This window comes from Myotis lucifugus, unplaced genomic scaffold (assembly GCF_000147115.1).
Source record: "Myotis lucifugus unplaced genomic scaffold, Myoluc2.0 scaffold_24, whole genome shotgun sequence".
Classification (NCBI taxonomy): Eukaryota; Metazoa; Chordata; class Mammalia; order Chiroptera; family Vespertilionidae; genus Myotis; species Myotis lucifugus.
This window is the reverse complement of record NW_005871072.1, coordinates 3971008-3996132: the sequence shown is the minus strand read 5'-3', so window position 1 is coordinate 3996132 and position 25125 is coordinate 3971008.

The following is a 25125-nucleotide window of genomic DNA, read 5'->3' as shown; positions in this document are numbered from 1 at the left end:
CCAACCCCCGATGGGCCCTGCTCTGTGTGTGACAGGGGGTGGCGCCGCAACCTCCCCATCGACCCTGACTTGAGTGTGACAGGGGGCGGTGCCCCAACCCCCCAATCCCCAATCGGCAATACCCTGAGCGTGACTGAGGGTGGCATCGCAACCTCCCGATCCGCCCTGCTCTGAGCCTGACCAGGGGCTGCACTTAGGGATTGGGCCTGCCCTCTGCCACCTGGGAGCAGGCCTAAGCCAGCAGGTCGTTATCTCCAGAGGGGTCCCAGACTGCAAGAGGGCACAGGCCGGGCTGGGGGACCCCCCCCCCCCCCCCAGTGCACAAATTTTTGTGCACCGGGCCTCTAGTATCTTATAAAAAAATAAAAACATGATTGAGTTTTACTACATACAAAGTAAAATGAATTGTGTTGATGTTTCCTCAAAGAGTAGGAATTAGAATGGCTGAGGTGTTGGGGTGGATTCCTGGCAAGGGAAGTGCAATGAATGTCATAAATTCTAATAAAACATATTACTTCATTTAAATGTCTCCCCTGTTGCAGAATCTCCAAGTTCACCCAAGATTCCCCCTCCCATGTTATTTGCTGCTGAATATCGGTTATAAATTGCAGGAAGGGGTAGTAGGGGTAATGGTGATGCTAGCCATTTTCTGAGTGGAGGACATCTTTAATTTTGTCCTGAGTCATTAACATTTTTTTTTTTTACTATAAAATAAACTGTGTCTCAAAGCAATAATTGATTCAACAATCTGGGGTGGGATAGAATAAAAGTTTCTTTATCTTTTAAGTTTCTTAAGTCTAAACAAAGTTGGATATACTTAACAGGTCAACACACTTAAGTACAAAAGACAAGTAATCAGCAATATAGTACTTTGAGTATAATGAAATATAACTGATATTTAAATGATATTAAAAAACCTGAAATTACTTTTTAACATAGATTCAAATAACCTTTACAATCACACCGGGAACAGAAGAACACTGTCTGTAAAAGCTTTATGATCTATTGGCACATATATGTAGGTTAACAGATGACCATTTTATAATAGAAATTGTCATTGAGAGCTTTCAGAGCATTTAGGAGGGAGTAAGTGCAAGTAAATTTGGAGTTACAAAGTCTTCTGGAAGCAGATAGGTAGGCCAATAAATAGGACGTAGAGAGAGAATAATGGTGCTGGTTTTAGAAGTTTAATGTGCAAGATAAAGTCAAGAGAAAGCATAGAAAGTTCAGGAAATTCAAATATTTTAGTATAGGGGGAGTTCAAAAAATAGAGAACTAATTCTATATCCCACATAGTGTATTAATCATTTCAAAATCATAATATCTGTCAAGTGAGATATTTAGGAACATCTTTTTTTATTTTTAATTTACTGACTTGAGAGAGAACAAGAGAGAGAGACATTGATTTGTTGTTCACTTATTTAGGCCCACATTGATTGCTTATTGTACGTGCCATAACTGGGGATCAAACCCACAACCTTGGCATATCAGGACAACACTCTAACCAACTGAGTCGGCCAGGACTGTGACCAACATATTTTTAATGGATTTATTGCACTGGCTCCCTTTAAGTATTGGTTTTCTTCACAAAAAAAAAAATATTTAAGGTGACTTGGTCAATGCCACCTAGCATGTACTCTCATTTCTTACTCTGGATGCTATATATCTAAAACATTTTCATTTGAGCCTTTGAAGGCAGAACTGGAACAGAGGCAATCCTCTTGATATTTTAGCTATTTTTTTTTCTGTAAAACAAGAGTGTGGAGTTAGTGTTCTCTGAAGCAGTTTTCCAACCTATTGTGTCTAGGTTTTGAGTGTTAAGAGGTGATTGTGTCAATTAGCGGGCCTGAGTCAATGTCCGGGGTCTATCACTAGCATGTGTGTGTGTGTGAAGACACACTTGTGGCTGCCGTGCCAGTGGCTTTCTAATCCCAGCTTACCAAGAAGCCCATGGAGGGTATGATCTGAAACACAGTAAATCAAATGGCAAGTTCCTAATAACCTGGCACTGACTGGACTGATATTATAGTTCTTTTGGAAAGAAGAGTCTTTCCTGAGGGTCTGAGAAGCCTATTCTTTCATCACTCCCTTCAGCCCTTCTAACAGTTTCATAAGCATGTCATCCTTTATATTAAAATATTCTATTCTTAAGACATTTTTCAGCAGTTGCTGTTTCCTACATGAACTGAACCCAACATATTACTCTGAACCAAGACCTAGGAGAAAATTCCTTGACAAAAATATTAGCACACACCAGTTCAAATGAAGATCAACAGCAGAGACAAACAAAGACATTTAAAGTGGTTTGACCTGCAGAAAAAATTGGTTTGAACCATGAATCTGAAAGCTTGTTTATAAAAGCAAATCATTTTATTTAAGTTGCTCCATTTTTTGTATTTTTCTTCTTTCTTTGAGAGTGGTTATCCCAAACTCTGCATGCCTACCAAACAGAAGGTACCTCCCGTTTTATATTAACATAGGGTATAACATCTAAAAGCTTCAACTTCCAGAATATAAAATTAGAAATTAAATAAAATTAATTCCAATTTATTTATGTCTGACTCCACAGTGTATTTCATAGTGACAGCAGAGATACAGAAAAAAGGGAGCTCCTGCTTTAACAAATAGAAAGTAGTAGGTGAACTAGGCCAATATTTTAATTGTTGATACATAAAATGATATTTAACTATACTTCAGGTAATCCCTATAACCAGCCACACACTACATACTGTATATTTTCAGGCATATTCCTATACAGGTATCTAGGGAATTTAATTGAAGTATTCAAGTGGGAGAAGGTATACTGCTCAATTCCCTGAAGGAATATGTAGTTGAGATATAGGATAATGTTGAGAATTCATGCAGATCTGTTAGGAACTTAACCTGCACTATGCAGCATGTACCATGACTAGTACGGTAGAAAGCAGCCTGATCAAAATGAATGATGTCAGATGCCCTGTAGGCACCAAAGCGAAAGCAGGCTCTCTCTTGGAGCAGAGCTTCCCACTGCTAGCAAGCAGGTAAAGATGTCTTTAGCTTAAGCATTGGTACAATATCTCAAGAAGAGAACAAAAAGCTACCAGTTAACAACTTTCAAGTAGGAAGAAGAGTGCGATAGCAGGATATAATTACTTTCAGTGAGAGAAAGAAGCAGCTAAAAACCCATTGTTTCTAAAAATTGTGAAAAAACAGAGGATGCGGCAAGTCATTGACCTCTTATCTATGCCTTTATCCGGGGAGAAATAAATATTACTGTTGTAATAAGGTCACAGTAGTTCTGTATTCCTTCATTTAACAAGCAAATTTATCTTCTATGTGTAATGCCCTGTGTGATGTAATGTAATAGAGACAAAGTGACTGGAATATATAAAAAGATGAGAATCACCTTAAGTGAAGTACATACAATACTAGTGTCTGACATTATGGGCACAAATATTAAACAAGGAAAAATTGTACAGGGAAAAATTTATAAAGTATGTGCTATGACAACACTGGAAACCGTGAAGTGATATTGCACAGAACCCTAGGGAATTTCAATATGTATAGTTTATAAAAAGAGAAGTAAAAAATGCAGATTAGCACAAGGAGAGCCTGGCAGTACAAATCTCAAGAGCAAAGAAATGTTTACAGGAGCGATAGGTCAACAGTATTGAAACCGCATTTGTGTACTGTGCCATGTGTAGGTAGAAAGGAGAACACTGAATTTGGCAACTTGGAGGTCATTGATGGCCTTGACTGAATCGTTTTTATAGGTAAAAGATAGAAGATTTAGCCTCTAATGATTTCTCTTTTCTCAGTCATGTGTGAGATAAGCTCACCAGCTGAGATGGCAGAAGAGGGTAGGATAATAGGTATTTGAAAAAAGAAGAAACAATTTTCTCAGAAATTAAAAAATGAGTGTATTTTTGGAATAGTAGAATGATCACATATCTGAATTTTGAGATATTGAATAGTAAGTAAGACTAGAGGGTTTGCTTGAGTGTGATTCAGCTGCTTGGTCAAAGGCCCTGGGAAGGGATGTCTTCAGTTTGTGTGGGAGGGAAAACATTTCTGCTCTACCATGTTAAGGTCTCCAGCTAGACTTAAGAATTAAAGTGACACAAGACAGATTAATAGGAGAAAAGCATACAAAAATTTATGCCCTGGCAAAGTTACCAGAGCAGGAAGCCTTTATACCTATTAGGCAAAGAAACAATAAATTTGTGAAGGGGTTTAGGCGAGGAGTAGTAATAAATGGTGCAGAAATAACTAGAAAAATAAGGGTTAGTTTAATAAGGTTTTTTGTATAGATGACTGGGCCCCAAATTCCTTGGCCTTGGTAATAAGAATGTCTCCCTACAATTTGCCTTTAAATAAACTTGAGGTACTATTTCCATGGGAGTTTTATCTTCTGCTTTGAGAAAAAGAAAGAAAAAAAAGAATGGTTGGAGTGTCCTTAAGTGCCTTTAATTCAAAGTAATCAAAATGCCAAAGAGGCATATTTTGGAGTGACATATTCTTGTTTCTTTTAAGTCCATTCAGAATTTGGATTTTAGAAGGCAAACATAGAAGGATGAGAAGAAGGTAAGGTGTGGATTCAAGAAAATTTACCCAGGAGTAATATACAGATGCCCCATAGTCTCTAAGCTACTCAGTAAAGAAGGTAAAGTGAGGAAATGGATAATGGACTATGAGGAAATGCTAGGATTAATGGATGGGGAATGTAATGTGAAAGAAGTGGTAGAAAAGTTTAACTGAAAGTACTTCAAAATACAAACTAAAGGTAAGGTGTTTCTGTTTGTTTGTTTAAGACCAGGGTTTTTTTTATTTTAAATTTTGACGATGAGATCATGTTTTTGATAATTATAATTGTCTATAGTATTGCTATGAGAGAGGATAAATGTAGGACATTTGGTAAAAATTTTATTAGAGAGAAGAAAGAGGAGACACAACAATTAAGTGTTGTCTCAAATAACTATATGGATATTGATGTTGCTATGAATTATAATAGCAATTGTGGAAAATTAAAACTTTGAGTCAAGAGCTAACTTCATTGAATGAATGAGAGTCAGCTACAGGGTGGCACATTATGGGAACAGAAGATGAGTAGGTGGTTTATCTGAGTGGTACTATAACAAAGAAACAAAAATACTTTTTAGCTTTGGAAAGTAGGAAGGACTTGATCATCTAATAGTTATAATAGTATAAAAGATGACAGCTATTTGTTCCCTATGGAATTGTGGTATAAATTAAAATGAAATAAACACCACCAGAATGAGATGTCCACAAAGGAAGTGGAGAATTAAGGGTACACTCAAGTTTATTTAAAGGCAAAGAGGTAGAGATAAAGCAAACATTCTGGAAAGTTTCAGGATGCCAGAAATTTTTCTTGTCATTCATGTTAAGTTCCAAAGAACAAAGGATCATAGTTTAGGAGGAAGGAATTAGGAACTGGGTCAGATTAGGGGAGACAGAGAATAGTTGTGAGATGGGAACACAGGTCATAATGGATGGCTGAGACATAGGGAAACAGAAATATGCAGCTTTATGGCATTGGTGCTATTCTGCATTGAAGCTGGGAGGTCATCTCTGGATCCATGGATGGTAATGACTTGCTCTATACAATAGCAACACCCAGGAGAGTTGTACACACAGACTTGACTCATGTGACTTCCCCTTCAAGCAACATGGAATTGTCTGACAAAGAGGAAGTAGTCTTGTTCGCTTGTCAATTACTAAAGTACTAGAGGCCCAGTGCACGAAATTCATGCACTGTGTGTGTGTGTGTGTGGGGGGAGGGGGGAGTCCCTCAGCCTGGTCTGCACCCTCTCGCAGTCCGGGATCCCTCTCCTAGTCTGGGACCCCTCTGGTGATGTCCGACTGCCTAAACTCGAAGTCGGACATCCCCCAAGGGAGGTAGCAGTGTGACAAGTGTCAGGCAGTCAGGAAAGAGCCTAAATTGGGGCCAGGTGCCGCTTGCGCTCATCACGGTCTGCTGTGCCTGCTGCTGCAGAGTCAGGAGAAGCTCCCACTGTGGCAGCTTAACTTGCCAGCTGTGAGCCCGGCTTCTGGCTGAGCAGCACTCCCCCTGTGGGAGCGCACTGAACACCAGGGGGCGGCTCCTGAATTGAGAGTCTGCCCCCTGGTGGTCAGTGTGCATCATAGCGACCGGTCGTTTCAGTTGATCCACTGTAATGGTCACTTAGTCTTTTATTATATAGGCTAGAGCCGTGGTCGGCAAAGCACGGCTCGAGAGCCACATGCGGCTCTTTGGCTCCTTGAGTGTGGCTCTTCAAAATATCATATGCGGGCGCGCACATACAGTGTGATTGAAACTCCGTGGCCCATGCGCAGAAGACGGTATTTTGTGGAAGAGCCGGTATTTTGTGGAAGAGCCACACTCAAGGGGCCAAAGAGCCGCATGTGGCTCGCGAGCCGGGCTTTGCCGAGCCGCAGTTTACCAACCACTGGGCTAGAGGCTCGGTGCAGGAATTCATGCACCAGTGGGGTACCTCAGGATGGCCTGTGGGATCAGGCCGAAATTGGCTCTCCAACATCCCCTAAGGGGTCTCAGATTTCGAGAGAGTGCAGGCCAGGCTGAGGGACCCCACTGGTTCCCAATCAGGGCCGGAGAGGGACATGGGAGGTTGGCCAGCTGGGGAGGGACCATGGGAGGGCTCCAGGGCATGTCCGGCCCTTCTTGCTCAGTCTCGATTGACCGGACCCCAGCAGCAAGCTAACCTACCAGTTGGAGCGTTTGCCCCCTGATGGTCAATGCACGTCATAGTGAGGGGTTGAGTGGCCTTAGCATATCATTAACATATTATGTTTTGATTGGATGAATGGGCGACCGGGTGACTGGACATTTAGCATGTTAGGCTTTTATTATATAGGATACCAATCATCCTATGTTTTACACTTGCTTCATCTTCTCCAGACAGTATAGAACTTCTTTAGGACAGTGAGCAGACTTATTTATCTTTCTGCTTTGCATTTTGTCTACTCTTCTAGAATCATGCAAACGAAAAAATTGTACTGACATAGGTAAGAAACATTGAGATATTTAAAATTTTTCTTTATTTAAAGGGTGACTTTGCAAGTTACCTTGCAAAGATTTTACAGAAGCACCCAATTCTACTGGGGAACTGAGTGAGAAAGGTGAAGAAATTAAAAGGTACAAATTTGTAGGTACAAAATAGTCATGAGGATGTAAAGTATATAGGTTTTTAAAACAAACAATGGTCTCCAGAACGCCTCTCCTAATTCAATGCCCCACACTTCATTTAGTTGATTCTTTTGGCATTTATCTTCATATTTTAAGTTATTCAGTTACATTTTGACATTTGGCTTTTAAAAATCACCTGTTACATGAAGATAATTTGTACTTTGAGATACATTTTCTGATAAGTTAAAATTTTAGAAATAATAAAAATGCCTACTTTATAGTTAAGTATATTTTTGTAGTTCTATTTTTAAAATTTTATTTTTCAATTATAGTTTACATTCAGTATTACTTTGTATTCGTTTTATGTGTGTACTATAGTGGTTAGACAATGGTACACTTTACAAATTGTTCCGCTAATATTTCTAGTACCAACCTGGCACCATATATAGTTATTACAATATTTTTTACTATATTCCCTGTGTTGTACTTTACATCCTCATAACTATTTTGTAACCACCAATTTGTATTTATTAATCCCTTCACTTTTTTCAACCAGTCCCCTCAAATCCCCTCCCCTCTGTCAACCTTCAGTGTGTTCTCTGTATCTATGAGTCTGTTTCTGTTGTGTTTGTTTGTTTATTTATTTATTATTTTTAAAATATATTTTATTTATTTTTTTTTACAGAGAGGAGGGGAGAGAGAGATAGAGAGTTAGAAACATCGATGAGAGAGAAACATTGATCAGCTGTCTCCTGCACACCCCCTACTGGGGATGTGCCCGCAACCAAGGTACATGCCCTTGACTGGAATCGAACCTGGGACCCTTCAGTCTGCAGGCCGACACTCTATCCACTGAGCCAAACCAGTCAGGGCTGTTCATATATTTTTATTTTTTTATAAAAATATAAACACACACACACATATACACAAACTCACACTCAGATACCCTCAGAATAACATTAATCCCGGGACAATTTATGCTGACATTTGGACTTTTGAATAAATAATTTTTCAATGGTCTTGATCTAAGATGCATGGAAGTGAGGTAATAGTATGAAGCCACATGTCTATCTCAAAAGTGAATTTTCACTAAATGTCACAGTGCAGTTCTCTGCTGTTTTTCTAATTTGAGTATATTAGTTCCCAGAAGGAAAATGTATTTATGGAAAAATATATCCTGTGACTCAAGGGTAATGTTGTGCCGGCCTTGAACCTGAAAGATCTCTATTTTGCTGCAAATTCCCCTTTGTAATTTAAATGCAACCAAGTGTATATAACAGTCAAAGAAGTAGATTTTTATGCAGAAATTGTCTAATTTACTTGGTTGGAAGCTTATGCATAAGTAGTTACAGCATTTTGCATGTGGGAAATAAAAATACTCTGGGGTTCTAAACAATCACATTTCAGGTGAAAAAATATATAACATTCTGCTTTCAAAGCAAGGGATACAGTTGTGTGTGTATGTGTATTATACTGTAATAGTATTATGCATGACCTATGCTTTCAGCTTTTTGCTATTTTTAAAAATACATATTTCTATAAAAATAATGTACTTTATAATCAAAGATAGTACAAAGATATTTTCTGAAAGATTGACTGATAAAATATATGGATATTTTATAAGAAAGTATCCAGTAGGTTTTGGATATTTGAATGTGAGACTCAGAGGTGAGAACAGTTTTGTAAATACAGACTTTGGAAACATTGCACAAATAATAATACTTTATTTTGCATAGGACCGCTCAATGATGTCAGTCAAAATAAGAAAAGGCCAAGAAGATAGTCTGGAAGAATACTGTCATTTCATAAGTGGGGCTGCTCAGAGCACTCATTAAAACACTGATAAAGAACAGTACAAATGTAAGCGAGAGCCTAGGAAAAGTCGTTATTTGAAGAATATGAGGGGGGGGGGAGTATCAAATGCCACATAGAAGCTGATTAAATCTAAACAAAAGTATATTGGTATACTGGTTTGCCCTTTAAATAAGAGTTTGGAAAACTTAAAAAATTAAGTGGAGTGGTGGAGTCAGAGTTGGGTTTTGGGGTGTTGAGAAGAAAAGAGGAACAGGATTAAGACAATGCATCCAGGCTATCACTTATTAAGAAGCCTCCGTGTGAAGGAAATAGGAAAATAACTTGAGCAGAGTTATGTGCCAAGGAGCAAAAATACAATTGAAAGTGACCTGAGAAAAACAGAATTTATTCACTTGGCATTTTGCCCCAAATTAGTTAAGCACGGGCTAATTTGAAGAATGCCAACAAAAGCAGCGAAGGGATCAGAGACTGAATCCCCAAAGTGTGAATGTTAACAGTTACCTTTCATATATTAGTTTATTAAATTTAGTGGAGTGACACTGGTTAATAAAATTATGTGGGGTTCAAATATACAATCCTACAATACATCATCTGCATATTGAACTGTGTTTTCACCAGTCAGAGGCAAGTCTCCTTCCATCACCATGATTTTGATGCCCTTTTTACCTTTCACATTTTAGCAAAGCCAGTATACAGATCAGTGACTGGAGGACACCCTAATTGGGGACACTTTGAAGATTATATATGTAAATGAAATCTAACTTTTCGTAAGGTTGTGGTTCTAGAACTTTAGCATTTTTTAGGAATCACCCGGAAGACGTGTTAAACACAGATATCCAGGTTCCACCCCCAAGAGTTTCTGGCACAGTGGTACAGAGGGCAGCCTGCTATTTTGTACTTTCAATCAACTCCTAGGTAATGCTGATACTGTTAGTCCTGAGGCCCTACAGAAAATCATTGTTCTAAGGGATATTTAAGTGTCTTAATTTAGCAAGTAGCTGAGATATGAAAATAGCATGGTAAAAACAGTAGCAAAACAGATCACAGAGTGTGAAGAATAGTAGGACAATGTATGCATTGGGGAATACCATAAATATTTTTATTTTTGCACATGCAAACTTTCCTTTATTTTCTCTGAAATTGATATAAACAGCCTCATGAGCCACTGTCCTCTAGACAGTGAGAGATAAATGAATTTTAATCCTATTTGACAAGATAATTCAGTCTTTTCAGGTTAATTTACAGTCTTTAGGTAAGGATTCTAAGTCTCATAAGTTGTATGCTTCCCTCCAATGATCCTTGCTAAATAATTTCTCCTTGTCTGGTGTTCATTTAAACAATTTATGAAGCTCATCATCACTGGGAGTACGTGATGTATCAGAGATACTTTTGGTCTCTGATGTGAAATAGTTAGGGACAGCCTACAGTGCAACTAATCCTGTCCTTGGGCGTTCACCTTGCATCCAATTCGGAAGCTTGACTAACATAACATTTGTTCACCTATGTTGAGGACCCTCATTTTTGTTGGGCTCTGTGGTTCTCGCCGGCTAATTGGCCTCCTCACACCTGTCTATGGTCTGAGATTTCTTTGAGTTTTGTCTTATTGCCCATTTAGACGATGCTTCAGTTCACTCAACTCTCACTCTCCAGGCTGTGTGGAACTTCTGAATTTCCTCCACGATATAAGAAAAGAAGTTGCTTGAGTTAAACTTATGCTGAGGCAGAAGAGTTTCTTCTGGGAGGTCCATCTCAAAATGCCTACCTCCCCTACCTCTCTTTCTTCCGTGCCCAAGTCTCTAATCCAGAGATGGTGGGCTGGGAGTTTTATATTTCATCTCCATCAATTCCCCATTTTCTCGCCTGGCAACTTTGTTTTGTGATATTTTGCAATGTGGTAACAAATCAGAACAATAATTTTATCTCAAAATTTCTATTGTAATGCCTATTGTAGTGCTGCATAATGTAGATGTCCTTATTGAATGCCAGAAATTATAATTCTCTTTGTCACTTCCTAGAACAATCCTTATCCTTTTCTAATGCTCTCAACCCACCACGTGGCTGATGGCTGTCTTAGACTGATTAGATGTAAATCGTGCATATGCAAATGCAAAGATAAGAAAAATAATATATATTTCACCTACTATCCTATCATCTAAATAAGAGATGTCTATTATAACTGGAAGGCATAAAATATTAACATTCTTTCTCTATATCTGTACAATGAGAAGTTGTCTCTAATTAAAACAATAGAAAATATATTTTGCTTCCAGCAGTTTCATATAAGAGAGGCAAAAGTCAGGGGAATTATATTGAGTATTTAACACTTTTTTTTTCTACCAAAGCTACTTAGTTTGTGCCCAGAGGTTTATCCTATTACATCTGTATTAATGCATCATGCTTCTAATAAAATCAGATGTACTCTTAAGCTATGAAGCTTAAGCTTGAGGTCCCTCACTTGTATGTGGTCTTATGAGTGTATGTAGCAACATGTTCCTCTGGTTATATGTTAATGTAAAATTTGCAAAGGTGATATATTTTTGTATTCTTTTTGAAAAATCCATTATGCTAGCTTAAAAGTGGCTGTGGTTCCTATGCTGATTTCCAGGGTGAGGTGGAGGTTAACTTTTCTCCCTTTAAATCTGAGCTGGTCTTACTAGGTAGCTTGACCAATGGAATGTAGGGCCAGTCCCACTCTGGGACTGCAGGAGCTGGGTAATGAGAAGCTTTACGGTTTTCACCTGAGCCTTTCTGAATATTTATTCAGTGGGAATCCAGCCACCACATAGTATGTCCAACTCCCTGAGATCAACAAGCTCTGTGGGAACTCAGTCTAGCCACTTGAAGAGGCTACAAGGAGAGTGTTCTGGCTATTCATCAGCTGTTCCAGTCATTCCAGCCCCGGCACCAGACATGGGAGTGAAGAAGTCCTCGTGGACATTCCAGCCTCAGTACACATCATGCAACAAGTCCCTAGGTGTCTGGCCAAGCAGAGCTGGTCCAGCCATCTCTGTCATCCAGGCCACTTTAGCTGACATCTTAAGCATCATGGAGCAGAGATGGGCCTTCCCTGCTTTGTCTAGAGCAGCGGTTCTCAACCTGTGGGTTGCGATCCCTTTGGGGGTCGAACGACCCTTTCACAGGGGTCGCCTAAGACCATCGGAAAACACATATGTAGTTACATATTGTTTTTGTGACTAACCACGATGCTTTAATTATGTTCAATTTGTAACAATGAAAATACATCCTACATATCAGATATTTACATTACAATTCATAACAGTAGCAAAATTACAGTTATGAAGTAGCAACTAAAATAATTTTGTGGTTGGGGGTCACCACAACATGAGGAACTGTATTAAAGGGTCGCGGCATTAGGAAGGTTGAGAACCACTGGTCTAGAGGAACATTTCTAAAACAAAACCCAAGAACTCTCACTTTTGCGTTTCTGGTTTCTAAAGAACCATTGGTTACTGTTTGCCATTTGAAATAACAAATGGCTGATTGATCAGTTTTAAGAAATTTACTATAAAGATGCATAATTCCTTGTTAAGTACATTTATATTATTCTAACAAATAACACTGGTGATTTTAGAATTCTAGCCTAGTGTTAAATAATACCAGTCATGTTACAACTAAAGACAGAGTTGTGGAGTGCATAAAGGGTATTTTTGGGTGATGATGAAAGTCTTTTTTGAGGTTGGTTTGGTTAAATGTGTGTGCTCTTGGTTTGACAGTACATTAAACTGTATGTTTTATGCATTTTTTTCTCTGTATGTTGTATTAAATAAAATGTTCAATAAGCATTTTGTATGGTTTGCTCTATGCAACATGGTTAAATTTATTTATTTATTTTATATTTTATTTATTTTATTTTTTTAAGGAAAGGTTCTTTTTTTTAATATATTTTATTGATTTTTTACAGAGAGGAGGGGAGAGGGAGAAGGATAGAGAGTTAGAAACATCAATGAGAGAGAAACATCGATTCATCTGCCTTTTGCACACCCCCTTCTGGGAAGGTGCCCGCAACCCAGGTACACGCCCTTGACTGGAATCGAACCTGGGACCCTTCAGTCCGCAGGCCGATGCTCTATCCGCTGGGCCAAACCGGTTAGGGCATGGTTAACTTTTTTTAAATATAAAAAGACAACATGAAAAGCAAAAGCCTTCTCTCTGTGTCTTATTTCTGTCCCTCTCCCACATCAACATTCTATTTAAATATGATGTATTTTTAAAAACTGCTGTGGCTGCTTCCACAAAGAGGACACTTTTTAACTGTCTCATATATCACAGGTATCCCACAGTTCCCCAAAGTTTGTGTTATGTCACTTCCCTTCTACAAAAGACTTACAATTCAACAGTAACTGCTTTTTTCTTATAAAAGCAAAAACCCTCTTTGGATTTCCTTTGGTTAGGAAAATGGGTACTGATATAGGTCTTTTGTAAAAAGTGAAGTGATATAACAAGAACTTTTGGAAAGCCAGGTACACACTTTGCTTTCCACCATTTTTGCTTACTAAAGGTTTCATTGGAATGCTTTACTTTCAGATATCCTGTGTCTACTTATCCAGCTATAAATCTAGTATCTATATAACAATCTATTTACACACCAATTTTATTTACAAACTAGGGGCCCAGTGCATGAATTCATGCACCTTGGGAGGAACTGTGAGCTGGGAGGCTGCAGTAGGCACAGGAGTAGGTCTCGGCTCATTTTTTGCACCCCACCTGGCCCCTCCCACCACTGCCCCTGGTCTCCTGTCTGCTGGCAGCCCCCCTCCTGCTGCCACTGCTCCCACATGCTGATGGCACCCGCCCTATTTGCACCCGCTGACAGTGCGGAGCAATTGGAGCTGTTGCCAGCAGCTGGTGCAAGCAGACCAGACAATGTCAGTGGGTGCATGTGGTGGCTGATGCCCTGATTGCCCCTCAGAAGCAGGGGGAAGTGGAGAAGCCCTCAGGGGTGATCAGGGTGGCAGCTTGCACCCGCTGATGGCGCCAAGTGATCAGGACCGGTGCCAGGCACCAGCAGCTAGTGTGAGTGGGGCTGGCACTGGCAGTAGGTGTGAGCACTGGCTCCAGCACTGGCAGCGGGTGCCTGGGTGGGACCACGGTGCACTGGTGTAAAGAATTTGCGGTAACCACCAGAGGCTCACCCCATGACAGTGACCAGTGCCCCACCATGGTCTGGTGCCCCCGCTCACTTGCTCCACCATCCCGCTGTGACCAATGCCCGCCATGTTCCGCACACACACCCTGGTGGTCAGCACACATTATAGCAACTGGTTATTAGGTTGTTCCAGTTGTTCCGCCTTTCGTTCTATTTGCATATTAGCTTTTTATTATATAGGATAATGGGTGAGAATGTATACATTGTTTTGCATCATGCTTTTTAAAGTTTTGCTTATTTAAATATATTGATAATCTTTCCACAAGAGCCATTTTTATAATAAATGTTCATCACATCAATATAATTTATCAGTTCTTTGTTGACAGTCACTTTGGTTGATTCCAGGTTTTGTTCCTTATAAATAATAACACCCCACCTTTAACTTGACTTAAGCAATTAAGCCTATGAAGACCTACACAACCAACAATATTTGGCATGTCAAATTAACTGTTTTAAAATATGTTTAAAAAATGATTTTTATTTCTGCTATGGATTGAATGATTATCTCCCATTCCAAAATTTATGTATTGAAACCCTAATTCCTTTGTAATAGTATTGGGAGATGGGACCCTTAGAAGATTATTAGGTCAATAGGCTGGAGCCTTTATGGATGGGATTCATGCCGTTAAAAGTGCAGGCCAAAGAGCTATCTAGCTCTCTTTCAGCCATGTGAGGATATAGCAAGAATATGGCTTTTGTCTGTATACTGATAAGAGGGCCTTCATCACCAACCCAACTATACTAACATCAAACTGGGACTTTCAGTCTCTAAAAACGTGCAAAATACCTGTTTGTATGAGCCAATCAGTCTATGATAATTTGTTAGAACAGACCAAACTCTATTTCCATTCTTAAAATGAGATATCCAAAATTTCTTGCAATTTTTAACTTTTTTATGATTTATTTTTAACAATTTTTATCTTTTGATTTGCAAATGAGTTGTTTGTAGTTTATTTATTGATTTATATAAGCTCTGCATTAAATTAATAACAGAATTCTCACTGCGATATTTTTCTCAATTTGTTGTACTCTGATGAATTATTTTTATGTAGAACTTTAAAAGTTTACATAGGCAAGTGTATATATATATTTCATTTATGACTTCTGAGGTGTGGTGTACATTCTTTTAGAAAAGTCCCTCAACTCAGGTGAGCTAGGAGAACGTTGTTGAATCCTGTCCTAGGGCTCAGATCTGTTGTCCAAATTACAATAATTTTTTATTTAGAGAAAACAAACAAAAACGAAAACAAACTGTAGTTATTAAAATATAACTTTTTTTCTATAGCTATCTACCCTAAGTCTTTATAATTAAATTCTCAGAGGTATTTATGCATGATATAACAAAAAGCATGTAACACTCTGCAGAATTACAGCTCTATCTCTCTTCAGAAATAGCAGGCAAGCTTAATCTACTGAGATTAGAAAAGGCTACCTTTAAGAATCATACTTTAAAAATAAAAAAATGTTGCAAATAGATGTAATATTTGACTCATAATCAGATCATTAAAAAGGGACAATCTTCTTAAATTGGGGGACAGGGGAGTGCACAACTGTTCAGGTACGTTATACCAAAAAAGGATTCTCACTTTCACAGTACTGTGAAAACAACAAAATAATATCTAATGTATATGCATTTTTATTCTGATTAAAAATAAGTCTCTTTGTTGAAAAATCCTGACAGATATTTGTCATTGTATGTTTTAAGGATTGTGTCATTATAAAAATAAGCCAAGCTTTATTCAGGAACTGGAGAAAAAGAAGGAACTCTCCTTTTCTTGGAAAACATTTCCTAATAAAACGTGCTTTAATAAAATCTACTCTAATAACTTTTATGATCTAATTTTCACTAATAAAATTTGATCATGTGGAAATTCTTTTTGTAATAAAGTGTAAATACAGCTTACACACACACACACACACACACACACACACAACCTGTTTCAAGTAAGAGTCACTTTCACTTTCTCACTAACTTGAAATGCTTTTTTAGAGACTGAATTTAATGCATATTTTGGTGTTATTTCTGAACTCATGTCCATACCTTTGATCTATATGCTTTGATGACAGTAATAAATTGTGGTAATTATTGCAGTTTCCTTCTTTTAATTTCTAAGACTATTTTACCTCATTATACTTTTAAAAATATGTTTTCCTGACTAGTCTACCTTATTTATTTCATCAGTTAAATCTGAGTTTAATTTTATTAAGTAAAACTATCACTTTGTCCTGCTGCTATTTTAATTGGATTTCAATTAAATTTATATATTAATTTAAGAGAATTTTATTTCTTTACAGTTTGTACTTTTTATCCAGAAACACATTAGGTTTTTCATTAATCTTAATATTTGAAAGTCTTTCAGTAGATGTTACTTTTGTTTTCTCTTGCTCCTCTTTATCTCCCTCTCATATTTCTGTATATATGAATATGAAGGTTGAGACATAGATATAAATCCTATAAAATTCCTATAATTTTATATGTACTTTGGTTATACTATAAACAAGTTTGTTTTCTGTTATATATTTAAAGCTATGCTTATTTACAAAAAAGAGAAAATGTTTTTACATGAATTTTTATAACATATTGTAGTAAATATTTTTTATTTTATGAGTTTCTTCACTGATTCTCATGTATTTTGCTGGCATGTAATAAAATAATCTTCAATATTTTCTTTCAAGCCTATTATTTAAACTGATATTTTAACTTTGCCTAATCAAATTGACTAGTACTGCTAAAATAAGTAAAATAAGTAAAATTACTGGGTCAGAGGACATAATAATGTCAACATACTGTTTTTAAAAGTAGTTGCACAGATTAACAATCTAAGCAGCAATGAATAAGTCATCATCACAAAACTGGTATTGATTTTTTAATATTTGTTAATTAGTATATGTGAAATTGTAAGACAAAGGTATTTTAATTTTTGTTTTCCACATTACTATGAAGGGAGGATATATTTTTGTCTTTATATTGGCCATTTTTCTCTCTCCTCCCTGTGAAATTCCTGTACATTGTATTTGCCTAGTTTTCTTTTGAGCTTTTTTTTTTTCCCACTTGTTGAGTTATAGGGCTTCTTTATATGTCCTTCATGCTAATATGTTACTTATCACCAATGGGACAAACATATTTTGATAAACAGATGTACTTCATTTTTTAGGTAGTAGAATTTATAAATTTCATTTTTATTTTGTATTTGATATCTTAAAATGCAGTCACATTTAATTCATAACTGTGTTTACAAGATTGTCTCCTAAAAATTTTATAGATTTATCTTTATATTTAGGCCATTAAACATTTAGAACTGCTTTTGTTTATGGGATGAGTTCAAATTTTTTTTTCTTGCCTCCCTTTCTTCCTTCCTCTTTCTTATTTTTTCTTTTGATATTGATAATCAATTACACGGCATCATTTATTCAAATATTCCTCTTTTGGACCATGATCTGTCAACCTACTACTATCCTACAATTAGTGTGCATTTATAATTGTATCTGTTTATGGGGTCATCTATGCCATATTCTCTTATTTTTACTTCATTCAAATCTGTTTTATAAGTCTCATTTTATTACTAACATTTTTCATCTGTGCCTTCTCATTTTCTCCTTAATCAATCTGTCTAAAGTTAGTCAAATTTTTTGAAGTTTTATAATTAGCAACTTTGGGATTCTTTTTTCAGTCTCTCTCTTTTCTATATCAATATGCTTTGCTCTGATTTTCACTATTCTCTTCTTCCCATGGCTTTATTTAGTTGTTTGTTTTATAACTTTTTGAATTTTATATTTAGCTCATTATTTAAAAATTTTTATTCTTTTGCAATATGAGTTCACTCTAAGTGCTAATTTCAGTACATCTATCAGCCAATTTGTTAGGCATTATTTTATTCATTTGAAGTTATTCTCTTCCATTGGCTTCCTGTCCCAAGTTGGAAATTAAATGCTTACCCTTCCTGCTCACTGGAATTCTTCTGATGATGTAATAGACACTTCTGAAAGTGTCAGAAACAATATACTAAAAACCATTTCCATTCCTGTGTGTAGTCAATATTGATATGCTTTATTTATGTTTTTATATAAATTATATAAAAACACAAATATATATATACACAAAATTACATATATGTATAATCCTATATAATAAAAGGGCAATATGCAAATAGATCGAACGGCAGAACAACCGAACAACCAATCAAAGAGTAATATGCTAATGATATGCTAAGGCTGCTCAACTGCTCGCTATGATGTGCACTGACCACCAGCGGGCAGTCAATTGGTCGACCAGTTGCTATGACGTGCACTGACCACCAGGGGGTAGATGCTCCAACCAGTAGGTTAGCTTGCTGCTGGGGTCTGGCCGATGGGGACTGAGTGAGATGGGCCGGACAAGCCCTGGAACCCTCCCGTTGTCCCTCCCCTGCCTGATCATGCACTGGTGGGGTCCCTCAGCCTGGCCTGACCCTCTCACAATCCAGAACCTCTCTGGGGATGTCAGAGAGCCAGTTTCAGCCCGATCCTGCAGGCCACTCCCCTTGGGAGGGCACCAGATGCAGGGCTCATGGCTGGCGAGTGCTGCTGTGGCAGCCTGAGCCTTTCCTGATTGGAATTGATTGGGCGCAAGCCCATGGCAGGCACAATGGGGCTGGGATGAGTGGGAGCAGCAGGTAGGAGCTGCAGGCGGTATTGGACTGCAGGTTTCAGCCTGATCCCTGCCGGCCACCCAAGAGGGACCCCACATGTGCAAGAATTCATGCACCGGGCCTCTAGTTATATATAATGTATGTGAAACAAAGAAGTTAGGTTAAAAAATAAAAATGTATTATGTATGTATATGATGTGCATGGAATATAATATGTAATAGTAAATATTATATTATATGTAATAATATATATTCATATATTTTTTATTATTTCTAACCAAATCTTTGTTTGTTTTCCCCTTTTAGGCTTAGAGTAAAAAGATTTTGAAATTTGAATTGAAACTATCATCTCCAACCAGAATTTTGCACTATGATTTTTAGAATTTATTTAGTCTTAATTGCTTAATTTTGTCTTAAATTACTATCTTATGTGTCATCTAATTCAGGGCAGGAATTATTTTATATATTTCAACTGTTTCCTTCAAATCACTTAGCACAGTGGTCGTGACCCACAGATTGAGAACTGCTGACCTAGCACAATGTAAGACCCAATGAAAAACCCAAGAGAAAAAAAAAGTATTTTAATATATTCTTATTTCAGGGAGAGGGAGAGAGAGAGAGAGAGAGAGAGAGAGAGAGAGAGAGAGAGAGAGAGAAAGGAAGGAAGGAAGGAAGGAAGGAAGGAAGGAAGGAAGGAAGGAAGAGAGGGAGAGAGGGAGGGAGGGAGGGAGGGAGAAAGAGAGAGAGAGAGAGAGAGAGAGAGAGAGAGAGAGAGAGAGAAAGAAAGAAAGAAAGAAAGAAAGAAAGAAAGAAAGAAAGAAAGAAAGAAAGAAAGAAAGAAAGAAAGAAAGAAAGAAACATTGATTAGTTGCCTCCTGCACATACCCAAACAGGGCATAAAATCTTCAACTTGGGCATGTGCCCTGATGGGGAATTGACCCAATGACCTTTTGGTGCACAGGATGATGCTCAACCAACTGAGCCACACTGGTCAGGACTCAAGAGAAATTTTTTATTGATTTGTTTCCTTTTTCCAAGAACATAAAAAAGTGAGGTATAAAAAATACGCATACAAGAAAATTGTCATGTATAGGTAAAACAGTCAAGTTATTGTCTATAGTGTGGTTGTTTTCAGATTGCAGCAAAACATTCACTCTAATGAATATAGTACTGATGTTAATTGCAAAATGTGTTTTTTTCAATAAAGAAAAAAGATGATCATGGTATTCCTGTCCTTCAGTATTTTTAAGCAGACTTTCTGAGCACTAAACATCATCTAATACCTCAGGCTGTAGGTGATTGATGTGTTTCCATTCTAGATATGTCAGGAGTCAAAGTAATGTTTTACTTTACTTTTATATCCAAGGTGTCATTTTAAAAATCTTAAACATGCTTTGGAAAGTTTCAAACCAGTTTTGAAGAGCTATTTAGTGAATTGTGAACAAATATCTGCAGTAAATTGTTTTTATACATAGTAGAGTAACCGTGTATATACGCATTTTAAAGCTCAGTTATAAAATATTACCAGTAATGGAACTTGCATTATTTAGGCTAATTTTTAACATGTTGCCATCATTAAAAAATCCCAGCAATGTCTTTTTCCTCCTTAATACAAAGTAGCAATGTCTTTTTCCTTTTAATACAAAGTAACAATGTTGAAGATGGGAGCTCCTTTGTCAGCCTTAGTTATAACATGAGGATATCATTAGGACAACAGGCGAACATTGATAGACATTTGATATAGTGAAAAAAAGCCTTTACTGTTGTATTACCATTACAATTCTGGGGTTGTTAGTTATTGCTACAAGATTATTTATTTTCTTTAAATAATCATTATAGTTTAATAATTTTTTGTTAAATTTATCTCAAGATGGTTTAACTATTGATGTGGTACAGTCATTCAACCAGAGAATACTAGTATACTTTTAAGTGATGCTCAAATTCATTTATTTATCCATGCACTCATTCAATAAAAATATTTATTGTAGTCCTATTCCATGAATGGCAGTGTACTTATACTGATAGTACATCAGGAAACAAGAAAGGCAATGTCTTCATCTATCTTATAACCTTGGATACCTCAAAAATAATTACAAATATTAGGAGTGTAATAATGACCAAGAATTCTGAAAGAATGTGTTTTGAGAACCTATTTTAGACCTAAAGAATAGGAATGAGATTCTTAAGAAAGCAATATTAACTTATCTTAACAGTTAAAAATGATACTAAAACATGAAAGAATAAGGACTTCTGAAAAAATATCACCTCCATAAAAGTAATGACAACACTGGAAAAAATTGTGAGAATTAAGTTATTCATAAATCTGGAAATTAAGCAAAGTCTTGCAGAAATATTAGAAGCATTTTTCCAAGAAAAGAAGATGAAACTTGATTAAAAAATAAAATAAAAAAGAGAGAGAGAGAGAGCTTATAATATTTTACTTGCCTTATTCCCACCCCTCTGTCTCCAGAGCCACAGTGGTCTTTAAAAACCAACAGCTTGCAATCATGATAAAAATTAGATGTCTGGAAGACACTGGAAAGGGAAGAATGCCCTTAGAGATGATGTAAACCTCATTTCCAGATAGTTGTCATTGTTTTATTTGTTTGTTACTTCTAAGAAATTACAACTTGTTGGGCTGTCTAAATTTGACCTGACTCAGAACTTCACAATGTGAGCAGAGTTTTTCCTTGGAGGTCTTTTTTTGAAAATGTAGAGGTAATTGATTAATATCACCATTATCTGAGTTGGGTGGAACAAACCAAAAGTTTAAAAAGAAGAGCTGGCAATGAAATATCTGTAAGGGTCTTTAAAATCTTCCTGAGACGATGTGCATGTGTAGCATTCTGCAGGTACTCAAGTAAGATCTGAAAAGACCTTGGGATCTTAATTTCGATAAACTTTGAGACGTTGTGCAAGTAGAAAGTGTAGATTAACGCAGTTTAAAACACGTGGCTGAGTTTTGAAAGCACGCCATAACATGCATGCAGAGTCCCTTGGCTATGACTAGTTCCAGGCTATTTGAATAAAATCATGTTTAATCGCCAAAACCAGTTTGGCTCAGTGGATAGAGCGTTGGCCTGCGGACTGAAAGGTCCCGGGTTCGATTCCGGTCAAAGGCATGTACCTGGGTTGCTGGCACATCCCCAGTAGGAGATGTGCAGGAGGCAGCTGATCGATGTTTCTCTCTCATCGATGTTTCTAACTCTCTATCTCTCTCCCTTCCTCTCTGTAAAAAATCAATAAAATATATTTTTTTAAAAAATCATGTTTAATCATTAGCTAACCACTGAGCTACAAATCATAAATTTCAGTAACCACACATGAAAAATAGTTAACTTTATGTAATTGGTTAAAAAACTAACTAAACAAGCAAGTTACAATAATAGCATACAGCCATCATAAGAAACTACAGAAAATAGCAAACTAAACTCAAAACAAGTGACAGAAAATCAATAATAAAGATTTTAGCAGAAATAAATAAAATAAAACAATAGAAAAAATAAAGCTAAAAGTTGATTCTTGGAAAGATAAAATTGACAAAACAATAGTTTATTGACCAAGAAAATAAAAAACTCAAGTTACTAATATCAGGAAAGAGAAGACATTACTACCTGCATTACAGAATAAAAATGATCATTGCATGGCAACAAATTTGATGATCTAGATGAAACTGACAAAATTCAGGAAAAAGTCAAACTACTAAAATCAATAGAAAATTGGAATAAATAAGAAGTAGTAATTAGAAACATTCTCACAATGAAAATATCAGAGCCAGATGGCTTTCCAACTGAATTCTACCAAATATTTAAAAAAAATTAAAAATGACATCAATATTTTGCAAACTCTTCCCCAAAATAGAAGAAGAGATGGGAAGATTTCCAGTTCGTTCTATAGAGCCAATAGAATACTTACAGAAATGAAAAGACATTTCATGTTCATGAATTGAACAGCAGTGTTGTTAAGATGACAAATGACCAATAAATTTATAGCATAAAAATATCCCTATCAAATGACCAGCTGCCTTTGTTGTAGAAATTTAAAATTCTATGCTATCCTTTTTTTCTGTTTCTTATCTTTATTAAAGTATGATTGACAAATAAAAATGTTATATACTTAGGTTGTATAATATGATGATTTAATATATGCACATATTATAAAATGACAAATAAATTCTAAAATTCAAATGGAAACTCAAGGAACCAAGAGTAACCCAATGATTCTTGTAGAAGAACAACAATATAGGAGGATTCTAGACTTACTAAAAAAAAACAAAGTAATTGATACTCTGTGGTCCTGGCATAAGGAAAAATATGTAGAACAAGTATATAGAATTGAGAGACCAATAAGAAACCCTTACATTTATGCCAATAGGTTTTCCATGAGGATGACAAATATGTTTAGTAGGGAAAGAATCATGTATTTTATAAAGAGTGGTAGAATAACTGGGTTCACATGTCCGGTTGGATATCAATGCATGGCATATACTGACAACACAAAATGAATCATAAGCATGAATGAAAGAGTTAAAAGTATAAAACTCTTAGAAGAAAACATAGAAGTAAATCTTCTGACTTTGGTTTAAGCTATGGTTTCTTAAATGTAACACCAAAAGTACAAGTGAAAAGGAAAAATGTAATTTGAACATTATATATCTGATAAGAGTATAGTGGTGTTAATAATATGTAAAAAATTCATACAACTCAGCAATATAAAGATAAAAATAAACAATTTAAAAATGGCCAAATATTTTAAATACAAATTTCCCCAGAGATGATATACAAGTGGACAGTAAGCCACATCGCACCCACTAGGATGAGTTTAACAGTGAAATCTAATACAAAGAAAAACAAACAACCAAAACAAAAACAGACTCATAGACAAAGAGACCAAAGGGATGATTACCAGAAGGGAAGATGTTGGGGGATGGGTGAAAAGGGGAAGGAGACCATAATCAATAATATTATAATAAATTTACATGGTGACAGGTGGTTACTAGAATTAGTGGAGTGACCACATTGTGAGGTATAATAATGTTGAATCATTATATTGTACACCTGTAACTAATATAACCAATATAAGACTGTATACTAAATATATGGAAACTTTAAAAATATCTACACTAATAAAAGAGAAAAATGGTAATTGGCGTACGAACGCTACCCTTCCGATTGGCTAATCAGCGTATCCTTATGCAAATTAACTGTCAGCCAAGATGGCGGCCGGCAGCCAGGCAGCTGGAAGCGAACACGAGGCTTGCTTGCTCCCGTGACTGCAGACTCCAACATTCCCGCCTGACTTGCCGGACTCTGAGCTGGCAGTTTGAAACATTCTAACAAATATAGCCGGCCGGGATCTCAGAGCTGAAGTTATACATTGTTTCGATTATAGAACGGCAAACAAACCAGCAGCGGAAGCCTCAGAGCTAGAGCCAGAGCTAAAGCTGGCCCAGAAGAAGAAAAAAAAAAGAAAAAAAGGAGCGGTTGGGATCTTCAGTCAAAACCCCTAGCCTGAAAGCAGCCCTCAGCCCCTCACCCAGACTGGCCAGGCACCCCAGTGAGGACCCCCACCCTGAAGGGTGTGTGACCAGCTGCAAACAGCCCTCAGCCCCTCACCCAGACTGGCCAGGCACCCCAGTGGGGACCCCCACCCTGAAGGGTGTGTGACCAGCTGCAAATAGCCATCATCCCCTCACCCAGACTGGCCAGGCACCCCAGTGGGGACCCCCACCCTGATCCAGGACACCCTTCAGGGCAAACCAGCCGGCCCCCAGGCTTCTATCCTATATAGTAAAAGGGTAATATGCCTCCCAGCACGGGGATCAGCGGAGTCGTGAGGCCTCCTGGCACCAGATCAGCGTGACAGGGTGCAGCGCCCAAACCCCCTGATCGCCCTGCGGCTTTGTGTGTGACAGTGTGTGGCGTCACAACCCCCTGATCGCTCTGCTCTGTGTGTGACAGGGGTTGGTGCCCCCCCCCCCCCCCACGGGCCCTGCTCTGTGTGTGACGGGGTAGAGCCATAACCTCCCCATCGGCCCTGCCCTGAGTGTGACAGTGGGTGGCGCCCCAACCCCCTGATCCACCCTGCTCTGTGTGTGACAGGGGGCGGTGCCCTAACTCCCCTAATCGGCCCTACTTCTGTGCGTGGAAAAGGGGGAAGCTCCCAAACCCCTGATGGGCCCTGCTCTGTGCGTGAAAGGGGGGAGCTCTCCAAATCCCCTAATGGGCCCTGCTCTGTCGATGGAAAGGGGAGCTTCACCAACCCCCCTGAGGGCCCCTGCCTCTGCGTGATAGGGGGGGGTGCAGGTGCCCCAATCCCCTGATTGGGCCTTGCCTCTTGTGAATGAAATGGGGACGAGCGCCCCAAACCCCC